This window comes from Pongo abelii, chromosome 8 (assembly GCF_028885655.2).
Source record: "Pongo abelii isolate AG06213 chromosome 8, NHGRI_mPonAbe1-v2.0_pri, whole genome shotgun sequence".
In the NCBI taxonomy this organism is placed as follows: Eukaryota; Metazoa; Chordata; class Mammalia; order Primates; family Hominidae; genus Pongo; species Pongo abelii.
This window is the reverse complement of record NC_071993.2, coordinates 127086795-127109252: the sequence shown is the minus strand read 5'-3', so window position 1 is coordinate 127109252 and position 22458 is coordinate 127086795.

The following is a 22458-nucleotide window of genomic DNA, read 5'->3' as shown; positions in this document are numbered from 1 at the left end:
ACAATAAATTGTGGGGAAGGAACTAGGAGAGTTACAGGAAAACTAATAGCCATTAGTTTTTATTAGTAAGGTCTGTTTGTGCAAACTCATCTCAGTATCCACTCTCTGCCTTCGGTGATGAGTTACTACTCCTGGTTCAGAAGAGGCACTTCTCATAGGGAAATTCATCCCCTGCTTTTAGGCAGATAAGAAGAGGACAGAGAATTCTTCCTGCACCTGTTTATTCTCAATTGAAAGAAAATTGAAAAAAAGAATATTGAAAAAAGCTTGTAGGTCTTTTTTGAAATGGCATATTTTGGGGTGGCATATTCTTATCTCCTTCATTTTTTAATAGAACATCTAGCTGAATATATGGCCACCTACAATAAAGACTATATTTCCCACATGCCCTTGCAGCCAGGCTTATCCATGTGACTTAGTTCTGGCCAATAGGATGTGAGAAGTGTTACGGGCAACTTCTGTGTCAAGATCCTAGAAGAAATGCATCAGCCTTTTTCTCCTTCTCCCTTCTCACTGGCTGGAAAGCAGACATGGTAGGGGGCATTCTTGGATCACATGGGTGAGGCCACACCCTAGGGATGATGAAAACATAAATAGAAGAAAATTGGGTCCCTAAGGTCTTTCTGAGCTTGAACTTTTATATGCAAATAACCAAATTTCTATGGTATTTGGGCTACCATGACACTTGGATCTTGGATCTGTCTCATTCAGTTGAACTTATCCCCTGACTAATACACTGTGTAAATTTCCCCTTACAGGGGATGCAAGTCAGAAGACATGCATGTTCAGCCCTCTGGTAGTCCAATTTCACATGGCAAATTAATACACTAGCAGTTGTCCAGAAAGCAGGAGTCAGCCTTCTGCAGTCTGCCAGCAGGGATAACAGCAGATTCCCAAGTCTGGCCTCCTGGAAAGGCTCTTAGAGGTCAGCCCCCAAGCCTATAACAATAAAAACAGCTCAGATGGCACAGAGGATGTTGAACCTCACCACAGCACAAACATTAGGGGTGCAGCCAGCAATCCCTCAAGAGTCTGAATAACCAGACCTGCAATCTCATCATTACCACAGATTTTCGTGGTCAACTGCCCTTATCTTTTTTACTATCCATGGCTAACCTGACTAGAATTCTCACAGAAAGTGTAGTGTTATGCTAATCCATTGTTAAAAGAAACACTTTAGAAAAAATAAATTTAACAGGCTGGGTGTGGTGGCTCACATCTGCAATCCAAGTGTGGGAGGATTGCTTAAGCCCAGGAGTTCAAGATCAGCCTAGACAACATAGTGAGACCCTGTGACTACAGAAAAAAAAAAAAAATCTTAAAATTAAGCCAGGCATGGTGGTGTGCACCTGTAGTCCCAGTCACTCAGAGGTCTGAGCCCAGGAAGCCAAAGCTGCAGTGAGCCATGATTGTGCCACTGTACTACAGCCTGAGTGACAGTGCAAGACTCTATCTCAGTCAATAAATCAATCAATTTAACAGCGTTCCTTTGAGCATTAAAGGATTCGTGAATTGGGCATCACACAAAACCAAAAGAGGTCCAAAGAGCTCTGCTCCACAGCATGACCAGCAAGCTTTTATAGGCTGACCACAGAAGCTAAGTAGAGAAATTACTTGATTGGCTACAGCTTGGCATTTGCCTTATTTGGGTATAATCCAGTGGAGAGTCCCGAGTTAGAGGTTGGTTGGTGATTTCTGATTGGTTAAGCTCAAGTTTTGTTTTATGATTTCCATTTAAATGGATTTTGGTTTGTGCTCCAGGTACAGAGACAACCTTGTGTTAATGGCCTCCTTCTTATTTTCTTTAACACCATGATGACCAAATTGTTGCAATTTGTTGGAACTTTCTTGATGTTAGCACCAAACACCTTGCATCCTGGAAACTCCTTAGTCCTAAGCAAACAGGGATGGTTGGTCCCCCTGCATGATGCATCCTGGTACATGGACAAACAGCTGCATCCACATCCTACCCAGATTCCCATAACCCTCTGTGTGTGGTCTTTATATTTCACTCATCCCATTGTCAGAAGACATTGTGAATGTCCCCGTGAGCTCCTCCATAGCACCTGCTATAGTGCCTGGCACAACCCAGAGATAACTAAGAGCTCCTTTAGCTGGATTATATTCTAGTGGGCATGTGAGCATTTTGCTCTCTTAAACTATTGGAAAGTCATCCTTCGTAAAAGAGAAAAATGACATTACAGAATAGGGAGGGAAAGGAGTGATACATTTAATGAAATGCATTTGAAAGTTGGGAAATGATGAGAAGTATATCTCAAGTGCCGCTCTGGAAATGCAATAAAGACAGCAGCATTCCAAACCCTCCCATTTTACAAAGCCAGAAAAATTCTTTTGATTACTGACAGCTCCTGCTATAAAACTGGGAACAAGATCATAAAGAAAGTTATGATGAGGCATCCTTCAAAAGTCAAAGACACAAAGGCTGAATAATGAGAATGGGCCATTTCTAATTAACTAAATGGCTCTGGACTGCCCTCCAGGAGTTGAGGCATAAATCAAGTGGTGACTGTTGTCCATGAATTTTGTCCTTATTTCTGCCCCTGCCACACTGAGCTGCTGTGAGCTGCTGCTTTCTGTCTATCTGTCTGTTATTTCCCCCGAGACCAGGAGTTCCTGGAGGGCAGGGATATCTGGCACAGTGCTGAGCACATGACTGGCATTCAATGATACCTGTGGATGTCACCAAAGTTCCCTGGTCCCCAGATAATAGCTTTTCTGGACAGTGCAGGGTAAAAAGTGAGGACTCACCCAGATTGCCTCTGAGTGCTTCCGTTTCCTGATCCATAAAATAGCACCTAACCCACAATGTTTTATGCGGACTAAAGAAGTCACATGCAGAGACTCTGGAATCCTGCCTGGCATAGAGTGGGTGTCATAAAGTAGTGCTACTTTGATTACTTCCACAATATGACACTATCTATTCATTGTGAAACTTTGAACAGCCTGGATGTTGATTTACTCCAATGCTAAGTGAAAAGAGTAAGTTACATAAGAGTGTGTGTGGAATGATGCCATTTATGTAAGAAAAAAATGTGTGAGCAGCTGAAGGCACCTGGACCAGGCCCCCAGAAAGGAAAGGGTGGAGGGAAGAGGAGGAAAAGGGTAAAAGCAAGAAAGGAAAGCAAACAGAACAGTCACACTTTGTTCTCCTCACTCCTGAATTGTTTAAATCTTCTGCACTATGAATGTAATCATGTCTCATTCACGGACTTAAAAAAATTAGGCAAAAAAATTACACAAATGGATCCCCTGAAATCATACTGACCAGTGCCGCCCTACTGAAAGCTCCTGACCATTCAACCAACATCCCCAGGCTGAATGTTGCATGCTGGGCCTCACCCTCACCCAGAGCCCCTCATCACAAGCAGGGCTGACACTAGGGGGCTAAATAGTTCTTGGCTGTGGGGCTGTCCTATGCACTGTAAGTCATCCAGCAGCATCCGGGCCTCCACAACACTACATGACAGTGGTACTCCTTGGAGTAGTCCAAGCTGTGACAACCAAAAATGTCTCCAGACATTGCCAAATGCCAAATGATTTTGCTCCAGGGGGGGCGAAATCACCCTGGATGGGAACTAATGTTGACCCATTTTGTGAAAATGAACAAGTGATTGCCACCTATTTTTAGGGCGTGCCACCTATGTGCCCCTCACTTCTAAGCAAAGCCCAGCATCAGCATGGCAGGAGCAGGCATCGAGAGTGCTAAGCTAGATCATCAGCTAGATCTGCTGCTTCTTCCTTTCTTGGAGAGATAGGATCTCATTATGTTGCCCAAACTGGATTCAAATTCCTGGGCTCGACAGGCACTCACCGGTACCCTGAATACACTGATCTTGTCTGCTTTTTTTTTCTTTTTTTCTTTTTGAGACAGCGTCTCACTCTGTGGTCCTGGCTGGAGTGCAATGGCACCACTCATAGCACACTGTAGCCTCAAACTTTTGGGCTCAAGCAATTCTCCCACCTCAACCTCCCAAGTAGCTGGGATCACAGGTGCACACCGTCTGCTTATTCTTCACTATTGTAGACGGAACAACCTGAGGACCACTATCCACTTCCTCTTAGTAAACACTGTGTCTCCCCCAAGACTGTAAAAACCATTCCACAACATTTGGTTTGCAAAACAACCCTTCCCCACACCTGCTCCTGCTGCTTCTCTCAGTCTCACAAGAAAATGTCATCTCTTTCCCTGGGGTCCTGGGCCATGATGATGACAGTTTACATTTATATTGTGTGTTCTGCCAGGAGAGGATGTGAAGAGCTAAACTACACAGGGGACTTTTGAGAAACTATTGGAAACCAGAGGCACTGAAGGATCACAGCTCTGGGAGTGGTTTGGGCAGCTGAAGGGGTTAAAACAAAGGGCCAAAGTTTCTATCATTTGAGAAGCTAAAGCATTCCTTCTCCCCCAACCCCAACTCTCCTCCTCTCCCTTCCCCTTCTCTCCCCTCCTTCCCTCTGCCTTTCCTCTTCCTCACTAAGGAGAATTGGCTTACGTTAGGGAATCTGGGCAGGAACCCCTAAGAACTTCCAGATGCAGGATCTCCAACCTGAGATTTGGCCCCTGCAGAGGAGAGACTAGCCTGTCGATGGAAGTGGCACTGGGCTTAGTGGTAGAAACCTTGGTCTGCTTTCCTTCTGCTGAATATGACTTTGGCAAAGCTCTTATCCTCCCTGGACCTCAGTTTCTTCATTTATGGACTAGAGATAATAATCTACCTGCTTTATTGGCCTCGTGGGATTAATCTAAGAGGTCAGTGAGATAATGTTTGTGTTGAGCTTTATAAATGGTACAGAACTATGCCAGTTGCTCTGGTCCTAAGACTCATCCCCTCCAATAGCTGTAGGCCTAACAATCCCCAAGAGATGAAAATAAGAAGGGGGTGGTGAGTGAGAGGTGATTTGTCAGGAGACACCTGAAGAGATTTGAGTACTGGCCATGTAGCATGTCCCATGGAATAGGAGCTGGGATTTCATGAAGATTGATAAACTCCAGCGTTAAAGCATATTTCCAGGATGTCTCCCAATCTGTCTCCCTCCAGATGCAGCACAGTAGCTATTCACATGGGAATGGGAAGGAAAGGGAGGGTGGGAAACTTTTCAGGACACAGAACCTAACAGCCACTTCACCCTCTGTCTTAAGGGGCCTGGAGGCTTTGTGTCCTCCTTTGACATTCCAAAGGGATTGTAACAGACTCCTTAAATTGCCGTCAAAGCTCAGAAATTATAAATCTATAACCCAGATGGGGGAAGTATATGTCAGTCACCTTTTCCCCCTATACAGCCTTATTGCCCAGGTGTTATTGTTGAATTCAAGGCGTGGAGGCAAGATTCTCCAACACAGGTAATCTAACCAGATACGCTGCCTGAGGAGGCGCAGAGAAGGCTGGCATACCCTGCTGGGCCATCAGAGGCTGCCCTGCTCTGGCAGAGGATGGGAAAACGGCTCATGCTGCCAGAAGGAAAGTGTTTGTAGATCTGCTGGCTGAGTAGCTTCAAAGAGACAGAACCTTGCCTTTTGCAGATGAGAAATGGAGACTCTGTGATATGACCCCCAGATATTAGATTAAGAACAACTCTCACTACTATTGCCATCTACTGAGATCTCTGATGTGCCAGGCAACTAGCTAAATGCTCTTCCTATCTTTTTTCACCTAATCTGCCCTACACAAGCAAGCAGATGAGGACCAGTAGCAAAGGGACTTGCCCAAAATGACACCATCTGTGAGTAGCAGAGCCAGGATTCAAACACAGATCTGTCTAATCCCAAAGCTTTAACCTTAACCACAACACACACTGCCTTCAAGCTGCCCAGCAGTGTTTCCTTCCAACAGTTCGTTCTAGAGTGTACATTAATCAATGTTGCATAGTAATAAAGTCACAAAGTGGTTCACAGTGGCTCACAGTGCAGTCAAGGTTAATTTCCCTGACCCAAATCCCCTGTCCTGGCCCTCTTCTAAACTCTATTTAAGAAGTAAAGGGGATTTTGGGGGAGCAGACAAAATAACCAGTGAACTTTTGGGACTATCTTCAATGTAGCAGACCAAATAAATAATTAACTCAAAAGTTAAATTCCTTTTTCTGTTTAAAATCTAAGCATGTTATAAGGAAAGCCAAAAGTGGGATCTTTGAAAAGCTGAATGAAAAGGACTAACTCCTTCAAAACAATTCAAAAAATGGGGGAAAAAAGAAAGCAGGAAAGTAAGAAAAATTAGAAATGAGACTACAAATATGAGAGCAATTAAAATAGTTCATGAAAATAACTGGTTATGCCAATAAATTTGAATACCAAGATGAAATTGATGGCTGTTAGTAAAATGAATTGCCAAAACAGACTCAGGAAGAGATAGAACTGAACAATCATGATAGAATTCTTGGGGAAAATATGTCAAACATCTACCACTACAGTAGGAACCAGGCCCAAATACTTTTGTCCATAAATTCTATCTGTCCTTAAAAGAATAGTTAATTCCTATGCTATTCAAATCATAACAGAAAATGAAAGAAGATGAAAATTTTTTTCCAAATTATTTTGAGTAGATATAACTTTGATTCAAAATATAATTTTTAAGTTAAAAAAATTTATAGTCTTGCATTATTAATAATATAGATGAAAAATGTTACTTAATATATTAACAAAATGAATTTGAAAGTATATTTTTGGTTTTGGTTTTGGTTTTTTAATATATTTTTTGGTTGTCCATTCCTGAGTTACTTCATGTAGAATAATGGCCTCCAGCTCCATCCAAGTTGCTGCAAAAGACATTATTTTTTCTTTTTTATGGCTGAGTAGTATTCCATGGTGTGTGTATATATATACATATATTCATGCCACATTTTTTTAGCCACTTATTGGTCAATGGGCACTTAGGTTGGTTCCATATCTTTGCAATTGTGAATTGTGCTGCAATAAATAAATAACATGTTAAGTATGCAGGTGTTTTTTGATATAATGATTTATTTTCCTTTGGGTAGAATGGGTAGAATGGATCTAAGGGTTGATCTACTTTTAGTTCTTTAAGAAACCTCCATACTGTTTTCCATAGAAGCTGTACTAATTTACATTCCCACCAGCAGTGTATAAGCTTTCCCTTGAAAGCATATTTTTGAAGCACAGTAAGCAAGTTGGGTTTATTATAGGGATTTCAGGATGGGTTAAAATTATTAAATGGTTTAACATCAGGAAATCTATTAGTGCAATTCATTGTATCAGTAGGTTCAAGATGAAAAATCCATACACTTATTTTAATAGATGTCAGAAAAGCATCATGTAAAAATTCTGAGTAAAATTATAATTTAAAAAAATTCTAAATTTGATAGGGTAGTCAACATATATCAATAGCAAACAGCATATTAAATAAAAGTATGATACTGAAGTTAAAACAGGAAAGGATGCCTGCTATTACCACTACTTTTCAACATTGTTCTTGAGGTTCTGAAATTATTATTTATAGATTTTATTCCCAGGAAATCCATGCACCTCAACTAAAAACCTATTAGAACCAAAAACATTCAGTAACACAACTGTTTAAAGCTAAATATATACAGGCCAGACGCAGTGGCTCACGCCTGTAATCCCAGCACTTTGGGAGACTGAGGTGGGTGGATCATGAGGTCAGGAGATTGAGACCATCCTGGCTAACATGGCAAAACCTTATCTCTATTAAAAAAATACAAAAAAATTAGCTAGGCATTGTGGCAGGCTCCTGTAGTTCCAGCTACTCAGGAGGCTGAGGCAGGAGAATGGCTTGAACCCAGGAGGTGGAACTTGCAGTGAGCCGAGATCGTGCCACTGCACTCCAGCCTGGGCGACAGAGCAAGACTCCGTCTCAAAAAAAAAAAAAAAAGCTAAAGCTAAATATATTCAAATCAAAGTTTTCATTTATATCAGCAACATGAAATTATAAAACATAGTGGGATAGTAGATCCACCTCAAAATATTTTTTAAATGTTTAATGCCAAACATTAAAATTAATAAAACAGACTTATTATTTAATAATCAAGAGGATGATACGAATAATTTACTTTATGTTTTCTTGATTCTTTTAATACTACCCAGAATCAGTGAACTTTGTGGCCATAAAAGGCCTGAGAAATTATTCAGTCTCCCTCCCTGTTCACTATAAAGGAAACTACGTTTGAACAACGTCACTCTGCTCATAAATCCTGTGAGAAGCTGGATAAAAACTAGAATCCAAATCCAGCCCATCCCCTTCCTCCTCCACTTTACTACTTTCATTAAAGGATTTTATTTGCTAAAAAAAAGAAATGTATTTAAAATGCCCTCTGATTTAAGAAAAATAATTTGCAAATGCCGTGGAGATTAAAACAATCTGTGATTGTTTTCTTATGTACTTTAAATTGTCTTTGTGAAACAAAGGTCTGCAGGGTAGAACAAATGTAAAGTGCTCTTCCATCACACCAAACTCTGGGCAATTAGTGCTTTTCAATAGTCATTATGCCATTTCTAAAACAATAAAACCTAGTGACCATGATGCCTGGTAGCAGATTGCAGTGCATCTCATCTGTAAACTCCCCAAAGTGTCAGTTTAAATCTGTGCATGATATTGCAATTATAATGAAAAATGTTCTGAATTTAAAGCTATCTACCTTCAACCATCTGGAGACGTTCCTTTATTAAATGTGCTCCTAGCATTGGTGGAGTCTCATGATAATTCATTTTTGAAAGAAAAGAAATTCATCCCTGGTTCACAAGCCTGTTCAGACAGCCTTGCAGTCTTGCATTTAATAATAGCCTGAGAAACAGAGAACAAAAGCTGCTGTATCTCTGCTGAGACAATTCGAAGACAGAGACTAGAGAGATAAAGACTATCCTGGTCTCAGACTCGGTTAAGATTTAAAAGCAACTTACAAGTCAATTCAAGAAAGACTGACAAATCCAGGAAGACATTAGCTATAATACAAACATGAGATTACTATCAAGCTGTAATAACAAAATCCAAACATTTTCTCACCATCACCTTTGGGAAAGAGAAAGAAAGAAAGAAGGAAAGAAGGAAGGAAGGAAGGAAGGAAGGAAGGAAGGAGGGAAGGAAGGGAAGAAAGAAAGAAGGAAGGAAGGAAAGAAAAGAAAGAAAGAAAGAGAAAGGAAGGAAGGAAAAAAGAAAGAAAAGAGAGAGAAAGGGGGAGGGACGGAGGGAAGGGAAGGGAAAGAAGGAAGGAAAAGAAAGGAAAGGAAAGGAAAGGAAAAGAAAGGAAGAAAGAAAGGAGGGAGGGAGGGAGGGAGGAAGGAAGGAAGGAAAGAAAGAAAGAAAGAAAAGAAAGAAAGAAAGAAAGAAAGAAAGAAAGAAAGAAAGAAAGAAAGAAAGAAAGAAAGAAAGAAAGAAAGAAAGGAGGGAGGGAAGATGGATGGATGTTAGCATAAAAAGAGAAAGCAGTGCAGTTCCTGAAAGTTTAAATCCCAATCTTCCTGCTCAGCATATTTTTCCAAAAGAATAAAATACATATTCGGGGAAGATGTAAAAGAGGCCATAATATAGTCCATAGCATTTTCTTTAATGTAGGCCATTCCATTTTCTTTTAGGAAAGTTGCTTCTCCTTTTCTATATGTAACTGTTCAGAAGGTAAGGTCTTTAAGCATATGTGTTGGGCATCTGTTCACATAGCCTCCTTTTCCTCACCTTCATTGTAAGGGGATCCCATATTTTCATCTTTTTATTGGTATTATACTTTAAGTTCTGGGGTACATGTGCAGAACGTGCAGGTTTGTTACATAGGTATACACGTGCCATGGTGGTTTGCTGCACCCATCAACCCGTCACCTACATTAGGTATTTCTCCTAATGCTATCCCTCCCCTAGCCCCCCACCCCCCAACAGGCCCTGGTGTGTGATGTTCCCCTCCCTGTGTCCATGTTTTCTCATTGCTCAGCTCCCACTTATGATTGGGAACATGCAGTGTTTGGTTTTCTGCTCTTGTGATAGTTTGCTCAGAATGATAGTTTCCAGCTTCATCCATGTCCCTGCAAAGGACATGAACTCATCCCTTTTTTATGGCTGCATAGTATTCCATGGTGTATATGTGCCACATTTTCTTTATCCAGTCTATTATTGATGGACATTTGGGTTGGTTCCAAGACTTTGCTATTGTGAATAGCACCGCAATAAACACACGTGTGCATGTGTCTTGATAGTAGAATGGGGAATCCCACATTTTCTATGAGGAACTGCACTTTCTAAATTCTGAGCCATATGGCTTAGGAAACACAAACACACACACACACACACACACACACTTAGCTATATGGCTAGACCATCAGCGTGGCTTAGGAAACACAAACACACACACACACACACACTTAGCTATATGGCTAGACCATCAGCGTGGCTTAGGAAACACAAACACACACACACACACACTTAGCTACATAGGTAGACCATCAGCACAGGCTGAAGTGAGACACAGCTGATGTTCTCTCCAGGCAGTCACTGCCCCTTGAGAAAACTGAGCACTTTCTCCAGGGAGACCCTGAGTCAGAGGAGGCCTCCCTGTCCAGATGGAAGCTTTCTAAGCCAGAGCAGAGTCAAGATATCTTCCCTCCACTCATGGGCAGTCACCAGCATCAGATCGGTTTCCACTGCCCCTGCCACCTGCTGCCAATTCTGGAAGAACTGGTTTCAGGGAAAGAAGCAGATACACAGTCATGTGTCGCAAAATGATGTTTCAGTCAATGAAGGACCGCATATACAAGGGTGATCCCGTAAGATTATAATGGAGGCCGGGCGTGGTGGCTCACGCCTGTAATCCCAGCACTTCGGGAGGCCAAGGCGGGCAGATCACAAGGTCAGGAGATCAAGACCATCCTGGCTAACACAGTGAAACCCTGTCTCTACTAAAAATACAAAAAATTAGCCGGGTGTGGTGGTGGGACCCTGTAGTCCTAGCTACTTGGGAGGCTGAGGCAGGAGAATGGCATGAACCCGGGAGGCGGAGCTTGCAGTGAGCTGAGATTGCGCCACTGCACTCCAGCCTGGGCGACAGAGCAAGACTCTGTCTCAAAAAAAAAAAAAAAAAAAAAGATTATAATAGAGCTGAAAAAGTCCTATTGCTCAGTGACATTGTAGCTGCTGTCATGCCACAGCATAACACGTTACTCACATGCTTGTGTTACTTTACATGCTGGTGTAAACAAACCTGTGCTGACAGTTGTATAAAAGTATAGCATATACAATTGTGTATAGCACATAATATTTGATAATGATAAATGACAATGTTACTGGTTTATCAACTTACTATACTATTATTATTTTAGAGTGTACTTCCTTCTACTTAAACATTTAAAAAATAGTTAAAAGTAGCCCGGATGCAGGCTCATGCCTGTAATCCCAGTACTTTGGGAGGCCGAGGCAGGCGGATCACGAGGTCAGGAGTTCAAGACCAGCCTGACCAACATGGTGAAACCCCGTCTCTACGAAAAATACAAAAATTAGCCGGGCGTGGTGGCGCATGCATGTAGTCCCAGCTACTCAGGAGGCTGAGGCAGGAGAATCGCTTGAACCTGGGAGGCAAATGTTGCAGTGAGCCGAGATAGTGCCACTGCACTCCAGCTTTGGTGACAGAGCAAGACTCCATCTCAAACAAAGAAAGAAAGAAAGAAAAAATAGTTAAATGTAAAACTGCCTCAAGCAGGTCCTTCGGGAGGAATTCCGGAAGGCGGCATTATTGTCACAGGAGATGACAGCTCCATACCTGTTATTGCCCCTGAAGACCTTCCAGTGGGACAGGCTGCGGAGGTGGAAGACAGTGATACTGATGATCCTGACCTTGTGTAGGCCTAGGCTAACATATGTATTTGCGACTTAGTTTTTAACAAAAAAGTTTAAAAGGTAAAAAATTTTAAAATGTAGAAAAAACTTTATAAAACAAGGATATAAAGAAAGAAAATATTTTTGTACACCTGTACAATGTGTTTGTGTTTTAAGCTAAGTGTTATTACAAAAGAGTCAAAAGTTTTAAAAAATTAAAAAGTTTAAAAAGTGAAAAAGCTTGACAGTAAGCTAAGGTTAATGTGTTATTGAAGGAAGCGAAATTTTTTTCTATAAATTTAGTGTAGCCTAGGCATAGAGTGTTAATAAAGTCTACAGTAGTGCACAGTAATGTCCTAGGCCTTCCCATTCACTCACCACTCACTCACTGATTTGCCCAGAGCAACAGTCGGTCCTGCAAACTCCATTTATGTAAGTGCCCTTGACAGGTATATCATTTTGTATCTTTTTTTTTTTCTTTTTTTCAGACAGAGTCTAGCTCTATTGCCAGGCTAGCGTGCAGTGGCACCATCTCAGCTTACTGCAACCTCCTCCTCCTAGGTTCAAGAGATTCTCCTGCCTCAACTTCCTGAGTAGCTAGGATTACACGCCACCGAGCCCAGCTAATTTTCTGTATATTTAGTAGAAATGGGGTTTCACCATGTTGGCCAGGATGGTCTCAGTCTCCTGACCTCATGATCCGCCCACCTCGGCCTCCCAAAGTGCTGGGATTATAGGCGTGAGCCACTGTGCCCGGCCTATTTTGTATCTTTTATGCCATGTGTTTACTGTATCTTTTCTATGTTTCCATATATTTATATACATAAATTATTACCATTGTGTTACAATTGCCTACAGTACTCCGTAGAGTATCATCCTGTATAGGTTTGTAACCTAGGAGCAACAGGACTTACCATATAGCCTAGGGGGATCAGCCGTCTAGTTTTATGTAAATACACTCTGTGATACTCACACAATGACAAAATCACCTAATGATGAATTTTTCAGAACGTATCTCTATCATTAAGCAACACACAACTGAACTTCAAGAACATATTAAGCCCCTCCCCCTCACACTATAGGTCTCTGGAGTCACAAGTTGGCCTGGGAGAAGAGTTTAAGCCAATTATAGATTACAGTTATAGCCTGGATAGAATTAAGTCAAAAGTAATTAAAATGTTAAAGAATTTGCTCAAGATTTTATTAAGGGACAGGAAAGAGGAAATTGACAAAGTGTGGCTATAGGCAATGACTGCAAGAAATAAAAACTATTCCTGGTTTATATCCCCCTGAGTTTGACAGGTTACAGATTATTTTTAACAACAAAATCGTAATAGCACAGGAAAACAAGAAAGGCCATCAAAAGGCTATAAAGTGTTTTTAAATCCTGGGAAGATACCAGATGGAGTTATGTTAGTATAAAAATCGGAACTGAGAACATGCTAGCCCAGAAGACCTGAGATGACTGAGGCTAACCCCCAAGGGCCCCAGAGAACTCCGTAGTCTCTACAGAGAAACACCAGGTGCAGGGGCTGGCCAGGCAGCCATGATCAGAGAGATTTATGGAAGAACTGCATTCCGAATCAGTGACAGTGCTAATGGGGGTTTCCTGGAGCTGTTGAGGGAGGGTGGAGATTGATTTCAAAGAAGCATGAGGGAAATTTTGAAAGTGATGGAGTATTCTATATCTTAATTGGGATGGTGGTTAAACAGCAGATAGACTGGACACCAAAAATCAATGCACCACTGCGCTCCAGCCTTTTTACATTTTATTATATGTAAATTATACCTTAGTAAAGTTGATTTTTCAAAAGAGATTTCAGCTACACATTAACCAGCTGAAAGGTATGGGTCGTGTTTGGATCCTAATTCAAACAGTTTAGGGAAACAAGAGAACTTAAAGAATAAATTGGAAAATATGAACATAATCTGGATAGTCTATGATTTAGGTATTATTGCTGATTTAGAGGTGGGTATGATGAAGGTATTGTGGTACATTTAAAAGGAGCATCCTTATCTCTTAGAGATTTACACTAAAATGTTTACAAATGAAAGTATACAATGTCTAGGGTTTGATTCAAAATAATTCAGGGGGGTGGATATAATGAAAGGCACTACAAAGGAAACAAAATTGGCCACGAGTTAATTATTGGGTGGTGGATACATGAGGCTCATTATACTCTTCCCATTACTTTTTTGTATATTTGGAATTTTCCACATTAAAAACTTAGAAATAATTACAGGCTGATATGGTTTGGATCTGTGTCCCCACCAAATCTCATGCTGAATTGTAATCCCCAATGTTGGAGGCGGCATCTGGTGGGAAGCGATTGGATCGTGGCGGTGGATTTCCCATGAACAGTTCAGCATCATCCCCCTTGGTACTGTCCTTGCAAAAGTGAGTTCTTGTGAGATCTGGTTGTTTAAAAAGTGTGTAGTACCTCTCCTCTCTTTCTCTTCCTCCTGCTCCAGCCATGCAAAATGCCAGCTCCCCCTTAGCCTTCCGCTATGATTATAAGTTTCCTGAGACTTTCCCAGAAGCTGAGCAGATGCCAGCACCATGCTTCCTGTACAGCTTGCAGGATCATGAGCCAATTAAACCTCCTTTCTTTATAAATTACCCAGTCTCAGGTATTTCTTTTTAGCATTGCAAGAATGGACTTATACATATGCATATATGAAAAAGACCAAAAGACACTTCAATAACATATTAAATTGGTCATGGTTTTTAGAATTAGGGTTATTGATGATTTCCAATTTTTTCTCCATAATTTTTATCAAAACTTTTTTAGGAACATAACATTTTAGGGTTTTTTTTTTTTTTACTGTTTCAATTTTACCCATCCTTTAAGAATAACTCAAGTCTTCTCTCCTCCAAGACCCTCCCCTGGTCCCTCCAATAAAGATTGTCTTCCTTCAACAGCACATGAGAAACCACTTCCTCTTCTTAGCACTTGGCACATGATATCTTTGGTAATTTATTATCGCATATGTTTATTGTTGCAGTCTGGGGGGTCCCTAAGACCACTCTTGGGTTTAATTTTTTGCTAGGACTCAAATAACTCAAAAAAATCCTTACACTTGTGATTCCAGTTTATCAAAGTGAAAGGATACAGATTAAAATCATCAAAGAAAGAAGATGCACGAGGTAGAGTCCAACGGAGACCAGGCATGAGCTTCCAGGTGTGCTCTCCCAGGACAGTCACGAAGACAATGCTTACTCCCCCCCAGCTGAGTCTTAGTATCTGAGGATTTTACCGCAGCTCAGTCGTGAAGACATGGTTGGCTAGCTGTGTGGCTGGCCTTAGGCTCCAGCCCCTCCAGAAGTCAAAGCCATACTATGTAGCCCAAGGCCACCACCACAAATCATGCTGTGCTTTGGTCTGAATGCTTGTTCCCTCAAAATGCATATGTTGAAACTTAATCCCCAACGTGATAGTATTAAGAGGCAGGGCCTTTAGGAAGTGATTAGTTCTCCACCCTCATGAATGGGATTAGTTCCCTCATAAAAGAGGCTTGAGGGAGCCTTTCCACCCCTTCTGCCATGGAAGAACACAGCAGCAAGGTGCTGTTTATGAAGCAGAGAGTCCTCACCAGACAGTGGATCTGCTGATGCCTTGATCTTAAACCTCTAGAATGTGAGCAACAAATTCTGTTCTTTATAAGTTACCCAGTCTAAGACATTTTGTTGTAGCAGTGATAGCAGCAGCAGGCCGTCCTGTGCAGCCACTGCCATCATGCTGGCTGCTGCAGGGAAGACACAGGGAGGAGGCAAACAGCCCCTCCCACCCCAAGCCCACCACTCTGAGGGCTGCCAGGATGGGGCCAGGCTGGGTCGTGCTATGGGCAAGGGGGAGCTCCAGACCACCCCTGAGGGCCAGGACCACAGAGGGAGCTCACGGCAACATCACCCCTGCCCCGATGCCGGCCCAGGTCCAGTGAGGGCCTGGAGCACCTGCCCCAGGCTGCAAGGGGGCGCAGCTGGGTGCTGTGCCCATAACAGCAGCCCGAACAGACTAAGACACACTGTTAGCACAGACTATCTGGTATGACTCAAGGCCTCCAGGTAAATAAGACTTTCTGGCCAAGCAGGATGTTCCACGGGTTTGGAGGTTACCTCCCAGGAGCTAGGCGAGGGCCAAATGTTTTGGGGTCAAGGTTAACCTTTCACTATACAAATGTCTTCTCATTTATGTTTTCAATCCCCTGAAATACCATAAATTTATCATTTATATTTTCAAGCAGAAATACCATAAATTTCGCTATATTTTCAGTTATTTGGCATGTGCTTTGCACAGAGAAGAGAAATGCTTTCTGTCGAGGCCCTTGCCCCATACACACTTGCTGAGAGAGGGCCGAATAAGTCTGTTGAAAGTAAATGAGGCAGTGGAATTAGGGTTTCCACCATCAGAGATGGACAAAATCTGAGAGAATGGGAAGAAAACAGTTCAGGGAACTGAGCGATAAGGAATTTTGGAAAAGAATTGAAAAGGCAGGTAGAACAATGTTTTTTGAAGTGAAGTCAACAGACCAGCAGCATCAGCTTGACCTGAGAACTTGTCAGAAATACAAATTCTGGGCCGGGCACGGTGGCTCACACCTGTAATCCCAGCACTTTGGGAGGCCGAAGCAGGCGGATCACGAGGTCAGGAGTTCAAGACCTGCCTAACCGTTAGGGTGAAACCCCGTCCCTACTAAAAAAAAAAAAAAAAATTAGTTGTGTGTGGTGGCACATGCCTGTAATCCCAGCTACTCAAGAGGCTAAGGCAGGAGAATCACTTGAACCCGGGAGGGGGAGGTTGCAGTGAGCAGAAATTGCACCACTGTACTCTAGCCTGGGCGACAGAGTGAGACTCCATCTCAAGAAAAAAGAAAGAAAGAAAGAGACAAAGAAAAAGAAATACAAATATACAAATTCTAGGCCAGGTGTTGTGGCTCACACCTGTAATTCCAGCACTTTGGGAGCCAAAAGCAGGAGGATCGCTTGAGCCTAGGAGTCCAAGACCAGCCTGGGCAACATAGGGAGACCCTATGTCTATAAAAAAACTTAAAAATTAGCCAGGTGTGGTATCACATTCTACAATTCCATTCAATTCATTTCTGAACTAACTACCCAGAGATAGTGTCAGACTCCACAGTTTCAAGGACTCAGTCCCACAGGACTGACCTTACTCCAGATGCCAGTCAGAAGTGTTGGGTCCCCAGGTTTCCAGGACTTCTGTCCAACTTGGCTATAAATCAGGGGTTCTCACAAACCCCTCATCAGCTTTGATAATTTGCTAGAACAGCTCTCAGACCTCAGAAGTCACAACTTGCTTGTAACAGTTCATTATCAAGAATACAATTTACGAAGAGCCAAAAGGAAGAGATGCATAGGGCAAGGTATGGGAAACAGATGCAGTTTCCATGCACTCTCTGGGCACACCACCCTCCCAGCACCTCCAAGTAGTCACCAACCCAGCTCCCCAAACCCCACTGTTTAGAGATTTTTATGGAAGTTTCATGGCACAGGCATGATTTATTGAACATTAGTGATTGAACTCAACCTGCAGCCCCCCTCCCCTCCCCAGAGGTCAGGAGAGTAGGACTGAAAGTTCCAGTCCTCTAATCATGCCTTGGTCTTTCTGGTGACCAGCCCCCATCCTGAAGCTGTGTAGGGGAACCCAGCCACCAGTCATGTCCTTAACATATCACTCTGGAGATTACCAGAGTTTTTTGGAGCTATGTGCCAGGAACCAGGGACAAAGACCAAATATATATGCCTTTATTTTATTTTATTTTATTTTTTTGAAACAGGATCTCTCTGTGTCACCTAGGCTAGAGTACAGTGATGCGATCTCAGCTCACCGCAATCTCCGCCTCCCAGGTTCAAGCGATTCTCATGCCGCAGGCTCCCAAATACCTGGGATTATAGGCGTGCACCCCCATGTCTGGCTATTTTTTGCATTTTTGGTAGAGGTGGGGGCTTACCATGTTGCCCAGGCTGGTCTCAAACCCCTGACCTCTAAGTAATCCTTTCACTTCAGCCTCCCAAGGTGCTGGGATTACAGGCATGCGCCAACACATCCAGCCAAATATGTATGTCCTATTATGCCACAGGAACCCACAGAAGAGCTGGTTGTATGTTTGGATACTTGGACACAATAGCCACTGGTATAAAGGGCAGTCTATGAAGATCACAGCTCCAAAGCCTTCACTTCACTCAGCTATTCGGGGCCCACATAGGTAGTAAAGTGGCTGACCAGTGACATTACACTCTCATGAAAGGTCAGGTTGTAGAGACTTGTTAACAAGAACAGAGAATGCATGAAGTTCCTTTTGCTTCTAGAATGAACCATGTTGCCCCATAGCCCCAAGGAGCACCCCCCGCAGTTTCTCTCATAGGAACCAAAATGGGTTCAAGTCAAGGATCTAAGTGGTAAATCAACAGAACAATATTTATGAAAAATTAAAGTGCAATGTTTTATAAATGCTAACCCACTCTTTGGCCTGGATTTATGGCTTGCTCTAACAGCTCACTTTTCTCTCTCCTCAAGCTCAGGTTCTCATTCGTACCCAGTTTATTAGGAAAAAATAGATTGGAGCAGGGAAATTTCCATAACAATGATCCTCTCTCATGCTGAAGACACTCTTAATCAATGAACTGACAGCGTAATGGGCTGCTCATTAGATCCTTCAAGAATAATAAGTCTCAGGCAAGTGAAGGGGCTCTGCCTGAGCGTAAAATTGAGGAAACCACAGAGAAAGATATGAAAAAAGCCAAGAGGCTGCAGTAGATCTTCTTAAAAAGGAACTGTCTCAGTGATGTACTTGGCATTTTGCAAAAGATTATCATGGCTTTGTAAGCATAACAACTTTCACTTATGATTCTTTATAAAAAGAAAAATGAATAATGAATTTGGTGTTGTGATTAGACAGCCTAAAATACATACATTCAAATCATTGTAAGTGTTTTAAAGAAGCGGTATCAGTAACGTATTGCTGAGTAAACAAATCATCACAAAACTCAGTAGCTTAAAACAACAATCAGTTGTTCTTTCTCGTGCACCTGGAGGTAGGGGGTGACTAGTCTAGTCTAGGCTCAGCAGGGATGGCTCTGCTCCATGTGTCACTCATCTTCCCTGGACCAGTGGACCAACTGAGGCATAGTCTCCTTGTGGTGATGGCCAGGCACAAGAAATCAGGTGGAAACCCACAAAGTCACTTAGCCTAGGTTTGGACTTGACACCATCACTTCTGCCTCATTCTGTTGGCCAAAGCAATGCACATAGATTAAACCCAAAGTCAAGGGGCAAAGTCATGGATGGAATGCATGGTACAGGGAAGGGTAAACTAGGGGCCAATAATGCAATCTACGACAGGGAGAAATGCATTTTTCCCATAAGGCATATGAACTGAAATTCTCTATAGTTGAACACAGTTCCTTGATTTTTTTTTCAATAATAAAACTATTTCTTTAAAAGTGACAGAATGTATTTGCTCTAAACTGCTTTTTCGGCCTCATCTCCATAAATGCACTGGCTTGCTCAAACCCTCCTCTGGAACACAACTAGCCAACAGATATACCCTATAATTCTACTTTTTTTTTTCCTTTGCTTAGAGCAGTGATTCTCAAAGTGTGGTCCCTGGACAAACAGCACAGCATCACATAATAATTCACTAGAAATGCAAAATCTAAGTCTTCATCCAAGACTTACTAAATCAGAGTAGTCTGTGTTTTGATAAGCACTTCAGGTGATTCTAATGAAGGTTTAAATATGAAAATCACCATCTTCCCCCACAGAGGACATTTGACTCTGTTGCTATTATTAAGCCCAGTGCAGATACCCCCTGAAGAATGCTTTATGTCACCACTTCCCCCAGCCAAGACTATCTCCCCACTTTTAAACTCTCCTGGTACTTATTATATAGTCAGTAAATTATTAGTTACTTTTTCATATTACCATATCTTATCTTCCCAGCCCAACTATAGATACAACTATAGATACTATAGCCCAACTATAGATACTGGTCAACAGGCCATTTACCATGGAATTTAGAATCAGAGGGACTTGGTTCTAGTCCCAGTTATGCCCCTTACTAAGTACATGGTCTTGGGCAGGTGACCTAACCTCTCTGAGCCTCAGTTTCCTCATACAGATATGAAATTGGTAAAACTCACTCACTCCACAGTGTTTATGCAAAAATAGCAGTAAGCTAATACAAGCACTTTCAGCATGGCATCAAGAAGGCTGGGGCCAGTATTGGAGACCAGAACATGCCACCCCAAAATATGCCACTTTGATATAAGGATTATTTTGAGCCAAAGGCAACTGAGAATCAACAGATGAAGGAAGACTTCTCTTACCTCTCATTTTCTGCCTTAAAGCAGGACATAAATTTATAAAGATGTCCCTCCTTCCCTCTCTACCAGGAAGGGCAAAGGTTGATCACCAAAGACAACTTTAGACCCTTATCAGCTTGGAGATGACATCAGAGGAATCTACCCAACAAACTTTACTAACCAGCCTTTATCTATCATTCATTTCTCATTTATTTTCCTTCCCACAACTTTCAGCTCATAAAGACTCAAGATCCTTTTTCTTTTTTTTTTTAATTTCCATTTTTATTTTTGGTTCAAAGGGTACACGTGCGAGTTTGTCACATGGGTAAATTGTGTGTCACTAGAGTTTGGTGCATAAATGGTTTTGACACCAAGTAGTAGGTGTAGTACCCAATAGGTCATTTTTTGACCCTCACCCTCCACCCACCCTCCACCCTCAAGTAGGCCTTGGTGTCTATTTTTCTCCTCTTTCTGTCTGTGTGTACTCAATGTTTAGCTCCCACTTCTAAGTGAGAACATACATTGTTCAGTTTTCTGTTCCTGTATTGATTTGCTTAGGATAACGGCCACCAGCTGTGTCTGTGTTATTGCAAAAGACATGATTTCATTCTTTTTATGGCTGTGTAGTATTTCCTGGAAAATGTGTATCAAGGTCCTTTCCCCTTGTCTTGTCGCTTCTCCCAAAATGTGTTGTTTTTGTTGAAGACGCTGTATAGGCCAGAGTTGTAAGGCACCTCTTTGAGATTTACTCATTTTTCCCTGGTATCTCCCATGAATACATGAGACATACATGTTAATAAACTTCTACTTTTCTCTTGTTAACCTGTTTTTTGTTATAAGGGTCTGTTACAGGTAAGAGGAAGGTTTTGGGGAAATTATTTCTTCCTCTCTTATACCAGTATTTGGGCTTCTTCACCTCTCCTATAGCATCTTAGCCAGTGCAGATGAATGCATTAAACTGCTGGTTAAACATTTGTTCTGTTTTAAATATAAGTGGGATTTTATTCTCTGGACTCTTGCTCTCTCCCCTGAGAAGTCCAGAGTTTTCCTATGCCATGCAATATTCATTCCCACTATCTTCTTTGGTCACAAGAGTGGAGTTCTGAAGGATTGCTGAGGCCTCAGGACCTAACAGCCAGCAAACTTGCTCCAGTGCCCACATGCTGCTCTGAGAACCATGAAGCAGAGACATTTATGAGATCTAAAACCCTTTGTGTAGCTTGTCTCCTGGCCCTGGGCCTGCTTTCAACTGGGTTTACAAGAGGCAACGAGACATTCAGCTGTTTGATCAGTGCCATATGAGGACAGTGATTTTCAACACAGCATGAACCAAGTGGTAAATTATCCCAGCTAAAATAATCCCCATCAAAGAGAGATGCTGGACTTGAGCTTTCAGAGTTGACTCTCAGGTCATTGATGTGTTAGTTATTGTCATCCAGGACCTTTGGCTAATTCGACTTTTTTGTGAATGCCTTAGAGGTTCAAGTTGAAGAGATGGCGACTCAGGAGACAAAGAGAATTAAAATGCTCTTAATTACAAAGAATTTGAATGTGTTTCACCTAGGAATTTAGAAATGTGAACTCTGGTTAAAATCATCCCAGAGCAAAGATTTGTGAATTTAAGCATAATTACTTTCATTTCATTCTAAGAAATGCTAATTATGAAGCTAGTTTTGTAAAGAAATCATTATGTATTGGGGAAAAGTTCAATCACTACACATTTAGAGATAGAGGATTCATTTACTGGCAGATAATACAGGTGCCATAACTGAGCTTCTGTGGAACAACATAGTTCCACTTTTTAAAAAAGACATTACAGTAGCCCTATTGAAATATTTACACTATTCTGAAGGATGTCCATCACATGGAAGTGGAAGTACCAGAATTTCATTTTTTCAAGGGACATAGATTGGAAGTGGCAATGTCAAACTTTACCTGGGCCTTGGACTCAGAAAAAGCCACTGTAAGCAGCAAGAGTTGAGAAATCCCCACTGCTCTTCCAGACCCATCTCCATCCTTCCAAAATGACTCCCTTGTTTATAAAATCCCAAATTTTCTCCCTTTTCTTTGGGATATTCCCTCATTAATGAATGATATCCCAATTGCAATAGCCCAAATCAATTCATTTCAATTGCCCAGGGAATTCTGTCCTAGACAGAAGGAAAAAACATGTCTCTCTACTTTTTCTCTCCCAACTAAAAATGCAATTAGTACATGGTTAAGTCTATATCTACCTATCACTAGGTATAAAGTTAAAAGTTACATCCCGTGCATCTTCTCAATGTTGTACCTCCTTCATCTAACTTCAAACCAACATATTTAGAATCACTTTCTAGCCAGATATTTGGCTTA